This window comes from Tupaia chinensis, unplaced genomic scaffold (genome assembly GCF_000334495.1).
Source record: "Tupaia chinensis unplaced genomic scaffold, TupChi_1.0 Scaffold000118_1, whole genome shotgun sequence".
Taxonomy (NCBI): Eukaryota; Metazoa; Chordata; class Mammalia; order Scandentia; family Tupaiidae; genus Tupaia; species Tupaia belangeri.
The window spans coordinates 378,560-385,168 of NW_006159584.1; positions in this window are offsets into that span (position 1 = coordinate 378,560).

Genomic DNA, 6,609 nt, shown 5'->3' on the forward strand with positions numbered 1-6,609 from the left:
AACTTAACGTGCAGGAAAAAAAAGATGGAAAGGTGGCAAATCAACAATCTAACAAGACACCTCAGGGAACTGGAAAAACAGAAACAAAAACAAAATGCCAGGAGAAAAGAAATAATAAAGATCTGAGCAGAAATAAACAAAATAGAGAATAGACAACCTATACAGAAAAAAAAAAATGAAATCAAAAGCTGATCCTTTGAGAAGATTAAACTAAACGGACAGGACACATCGTTAACCAGGTGACTTAAGAGGAAGAGCGAAAGGAGCCAGATAAACTGAATTTGCAATAAAACAGGCAACACTGCAACAGACATCACAGAAAGACAAAACATCCTTAGAGAATACTGAGTGACTATTCGCCAACAAACAAGAAAACCTGGATGAGATGGACACATTTCTGGACACATATAATCTACCAGGATCAGGAATCTTTCTAACTCTGGTTCAAGGCAAAAGTTACGGTTTTACATCCTCATGAATTCCTTCTCAATAACCTCGAGAATATGTCACTATCCTTAATATCATTACCTTGCTAAAGACATTGTCCTCTGTCAAGCTTCACTCACATATCAATTTACAAACATACTCCATCCTGTTTCTTCATGGTCATTATGAAAAAGGTGACAGTGCAACTCAAGATCAAAGTAAAAAGGTTGTTTTTAGAAATAATTGTGGCATCGACCCAAATCAGATGATATTTAGCTAGGGGATCTAGGGTAATTACCTCCTGTCTTTACCTGACCACTCCGTGCCCTGAAGGGCCTGAGGGAGAAGAGTCATATGAGGCAAACACAAGTGATAAACCAGCCCCTCCTCCCTTCTTCAGAGATTAAATGTTAATCACCCCTAATTTAGAGATGGCTGGAGAACTGGAGTTGTCTGGAGCCCAGTGATTTGGGCTCAAGATGTACAAGAAAACCTGGATGAGATGGACACATTTCTGGACACATATAATCTACCAGGATCAGGAATCTTTCTAACTCTGGTTCAAGGCAAAAGTTACGGTTTTACATCCTCATGAATTCCTTCTCAATAACCTCGAGAATATGTCACTATCCTTAATATCATTACCTTGCTAAAGACATTGTCCTCTGTCAAGCTTCACTCACATATCAATTTACAAACATACTCCATCCTGTTTCTTCATGGTCATTATGAAAAAGGTGACAGTGCAACTCAAGATCAAAGTAAAAAGGTTGTTTTTAGAAATAATTGTGGCATCGACCCAAATCAGATGATATTTAGCTAGGGGATCTAGGGTAATTACCTCCTGTCTTTACCTGACCACTCCGTGCCCTGAAGGGCCTGAGGGAGAAGAGTCATATGAGGCAAACACAAGTGATAAACCAGCCCCTCCTCCCTTCTTCAGAGATTAAATGTTAATCACCCCTAATTTAGAGATGGCTGGAGAACTGGAGTTGTCTGGAGCCCAGTGATTTGGGCTCAAGATGTAAGTGGCACTTCTTCCTTCACTGAGGTTTCTGTTCTTACCACCAACTGGGTGCCAAGATGAAATTCATCGTTTTTTTCTAAAAGCCTAAGTTCCTCCTATATGAACAGATGAGAACTCAGGACAGGCCCTACATTCAGGAGTCAGATTTTGTGTCACTACTCCCTATGGATGCAGGAAAAAAGTAAAAACGGTCGAGGCAAGATTCAAGGAGCGTCACACCTCAGTATGGGAACTTTAGCCCAGAGTGATCAAGAGACTCCAAGTGTGGTCTGATCTCTGTCCTGGAAACCAGTCCTTGCATATCGGGAGGTCGTTGGTGGGAAGTGGGGAGAGAAGTGAGAACTAGGTCCCCCTCCCCCACCACATATACAATGGAAAGTTGTCTATCCAGGATAATGTATATGGTGATATCTTTGACTTGAACAATATGCAACGCATAAATGCGATAAACCAGATCGTATGCTGTTAAAGATGTATGATGATTACACTTTAAACTAATCAATAAAAGAACAAAACAAAAAAACATAACAATATACATTTTAACTTTAGCCTTATGCTGCTTAATGCAGGAGCCATTAGCCACAAGCAGGTACTGACCACTTGAAAATGTGACTGAGGAACTGGGACAATTGAGGATGTATTTATTACGATTTAATTCCTTTTTAATTAGCCTAAAATTTAAAAACTGTATCCGTGTGAAGTATTTTTCTGTGACATCTAGCTATTTTACTTTGGTAGGACTGTGGTATCACAGAAGATCCTGCAGTGCAGTGCGTGATTGCTGGCGTGACAAACGCATCATTGGTGTGATCAGTGTCAATGGGTTGATTTAATTGGTATAGTTTTTGTTTGGTCAGAAGACGGACCTGCTCTATAAACAGACAGAGAGAGAGAGAGAGAGAGAGAGAGAAGGAGAAACACACCCCAGTGGACTGTGGTCATGCTTGTTAAGCTAATCTATTTTGGCTTAAAAAACAACCACTGTACTCCCACACTTGGAATTCTATGGATAAGCCAAAGTCGTTAGACTGTTTTCCTGAGCTGGTGGCTGAGTGACAGCCAGCAACACTAGCCACACTGCAGTCAATCACAGAAAGCCCACCTCTGAGGCTGTTCACGTAGCCTACCATCCCGCTGTAACCCATCTGATTATTTCTCTGTCTCATTTCCTCGCTTTCACTTTTGTATGTCACTTTCCCTTTCCTGCCTATGTCACTTTGCCATTCTGCAAACTTATATACCCGGTGAGGTGAACGTGTGACTACCTGGAGTTACTTGGAAATGAATTTTTGGGAAACTGCCTGATTTGAGCTGACCACCTTTTGTCCAAATAAACTGTTAAATTTTGGTCTAAATTTTTTTTTTAACATACTATAATCTCTTCTCCATTTCTCCATCCGGTTGAGATTTCAGACATGCACACATGCACTTGATATATTTTTCAAGCCACAGTGGCCAGGATTTAACCATGTGGTCAGCCATGTGGGATCTGGTTGCCCCCGTCCCTAGCCCACGGGCTAGCCTTAATTGGAATGATTTTCTATGTCAAATTTTTAAACAGGAAGCTCAAATTACAGTGATACTTACATAATTATAACTGGTAATTGCATTGACATATTAAGTCAAAATTCAGACAGATTAGATTTTTAAATTAAGTAACGGATAGTTTCCTTATTGCTTCCTTCCAAAATGTGATGCACATTGAAAATATTTGTGTTCTATTTTCTGAGATTCTAAAAAGCATCACAAATACAATTGGTAAAATCGTTCCATTTAAATGTAAAGGCCATGAATATATATATTGAAAGGCCCTGAATCATTGCTAGTTATAAAAGACAATGGTTTAATAATCTTGTGTTTCTTGCCAAAGTCCATTAAGTGAATCATGGAAAAGTTTTACAAAGATTTACTGTACTGTTAACTTACAAAATCTTTTTTTTTTCAAACAAAAAGACAAAAAAAAGACTGTGATTTATGTTTTTCCTTGTGTTGCACAGCATAAAAATAAATTTGAAGTGTCAATAAAACTTATCTGTGACCTAAGTAAACAGGGATGAGGATTTGTTAAAATTAAAACTTTTCATAAAACAAATTATTAGTAGTGATTTTACAGGACCAAGTCCATGACACAGTGGTAATACACTGCTCAGGAGAAGCTGGATTCCATACGGCAACTGCGATTTGTTTGGTTTTTTTTAAAGATGTGTTTAATTTTATTTATCACTATTATTTTTATTTTTAAATTTGCTACAGGGAACATGCACTGGCCTGAGAGAGAGAGAGACAGAGAGAAAGAAAGCAAGTCCTCAAGTATGGGACACAAACCACAATCAACCGTGTGGGAGTCCAGTACTTTAACCATCACACCACCTGCTGAAAAGCTTTAACCCCTGAAACCCAAGTGCCCAAGATCGGAGGTGCTGGAGGACAGAAGGAGATCGAGGTATGACAAAACCCTGTGTCAGTCGTTACTCTTGCTCTCTCTTTCTCATATGCACACATACACTCTTAATGATGAATTAAAAACAATATATATTTTAATTTAAATAATTTTTCTAACATGAATCAATACAGAGAGTTGTTTTAAGTTTGTTTATTCCATGAGTGGGTGACATGGAGACATACACAGTGAGACGAAGACACATCCTGCCTGGCCTGATCCATTTCCAGCTTCAGCCTGCCTGGATCCCGGGCACACTCCTGCCTGGCATACTCAGGTAGGTCTCTGGAAGTGAATCAGTCGGTAACCTTCCCATGAAGGTCTGCACCCAGAGCCTCTTGTTTTACCTCTAAACCACCATCCAGTTCCAACATACAGAAGATATAAATTAGGATCACCAAAATTACATAAGTCGACTTGTCTAAAAAGTCTAAGAAAAATCGAAGGTACACTCTTGTTATTGATAAATTTTTAGAGTTGCTTTTCATTTAATGCAATACCGATTTTGAATTTGATTAATACTGAGTTGCCGTAAGGTAATGAATTCAGCTAATTTAAATAGGCAGCTTGAAGCAAGTACTTTTGCTACAAAGGCACATAAATTATTCTAAAAACTGATGACTCAGGTTTGTCAATGTGGACATGAATATTAACAGGAAACTATTTTTTGTTAGTTGCTTCAGTTATTACAAAATATTTAAGTGTGTTTAGAAAAACATGGGTCTGAGGATCTTTTCAACTGTGACTTTTACAAAACCTAAGTATTGATCATGAATTTTCAGTGAAAATTTAGCTCCCAGATGTTTCATGCTATAACTTGTTAGTGTAAGATACATCCCAGATTTCAAAAACTGAATACAAAAAAGTAAAACATCTCATTAATACTTTAAAATATTAAAGATTTGTTTAAATAATATTTTTGATGCATTTAGATTACACTATAGTCTTAAAATTAATTGTATTTGTTTTATTTTTTGTAGTTACTATGAAATTGAAAACGATCTACAGGACTCACATTGTGCTTGTATTTGAGCAGTGTTAATTTAGGTCTTTCAGCATTACTTGGAGAGTTGCACTGAACTCTGAAAAACTGTGGTGTCTAACTTGGATCTAGCATCTTCCTAATGTTTAGCTCCAGAGCATCACCTCAAAAAAAAAAAAAAAGAAAAAGAAAAAAGAAAGAAAGAAGGAAAATATGATATAGATTTTCCTCTTGGCAGAATACCTTCCTGGTTTTTCATGCTCTTTAAGCATAATTCTCCTTACAAGCACCGGGGTATACATTATCCATGTTACTGCTATAACACAGATCTCCCTTAACTCTGTGACTTCCTCTTTTCTCTCAGTTTCCTTTTGACCTTCTACTTAAAGCCTTAAACCCAACATCCCCCTTCACTAGCAATCTTATCTTTTCTTCCATCCAAATCCCTAAATAATTACCACTGCCCTGTTTTCTTTCTGCTTCTCTGTTGCACACACATCTGCAAATGCTAATTGGTTTTCTTTTGGGTTCTCTAGGAGTAGAGGGAATCAGGTTTTCTAATCAACAGAAAGGTTATCATTTCATTCATCTGGTTCTGCAAACTTTAAGAAGTTACTATCTACTTAATGAAAGACACATCGCCTTATTTTTGTATAAACTTACAAAGGGGAAAGAAAACCCACTGGGTTCATGCTTCCTTTGTCTCCAATTTGTGGCTCAGAAAAAAAATCAGAATTATTATAGGACATGAGTCAAAAAGCTAAACCAAACAGACATATTTATCAGGCAGGGACTGATTTAGAAAGTGTTTGTGAAGATTGGTGTTCAGAGAGAAACGAAGTTTAATGTGGAAAAACCATGGCCTGCAAGACTGAAATGTTATTTAACAAATTATGTTTGAAATTGTTTTAATTGGTGTGTACATGTGGAAACAATAGAAATCCACCAACTAGAAAATATATCTATTCAATCCTGAATGTACCCAGGCATTCTGTGAATTATTTTATATTAGAATTTCAGGCAAGAGACTATTACAGCTCTTTAATAATGGCAAATCTGTTTTATAATTAGTTTCTCTTTCTTTTCCACAGGTCGAGCAGCAATCAGAAATATTTTTGCAATAGACATCATGTAAATATTTATGTTTAAGTTACACTATTCAGAGCAATCACTGTTTTCTCATTTTCTATTTTAATCAGAAAAATGCCTAAGTCTAAGATAACCAGTTTTTCCTTCCTTCCTTCCTTCCTTCCTTCCTTCCTTCCTTCCTTCCTTCCTCCCTCCCTCCCTCCCTCTCTCTCTCTCTCTCTCTCTCTCTCTCTTTCTTTCTTTCTTTCTTTCTTTCTTTCTTTCTTTCTTTCTTTCTTTCTTTCTTTCTTTCTTTCTTTCTTTTTTTATTGCCAATGTATGCATTTACCAGGGCAAGAGAGAGAAACAGAGAAACTACTCTACAATGGGACATGGTCATGTCACAATTATTTTTCCCCCATTCCTTCTTCCCATCATGATTTTGGTTATGCACACACACGTACACACTGCTTGCTTTTCAAGTGGCCTGAGCCCAAATTTGAACTATGGATGTCCATGTGGGATCTACCTCCCTTAACTACTGCACTATTGGGCCATTTCCATAACTAGAATTTTAACAAGCATTATATTTTGCCTTTTCTGTTTTTCTTTGTCAGAGGTTTTTGCCTTAGGGCACGTGTACTTATTGGAGAGAGAGAGAGAGAA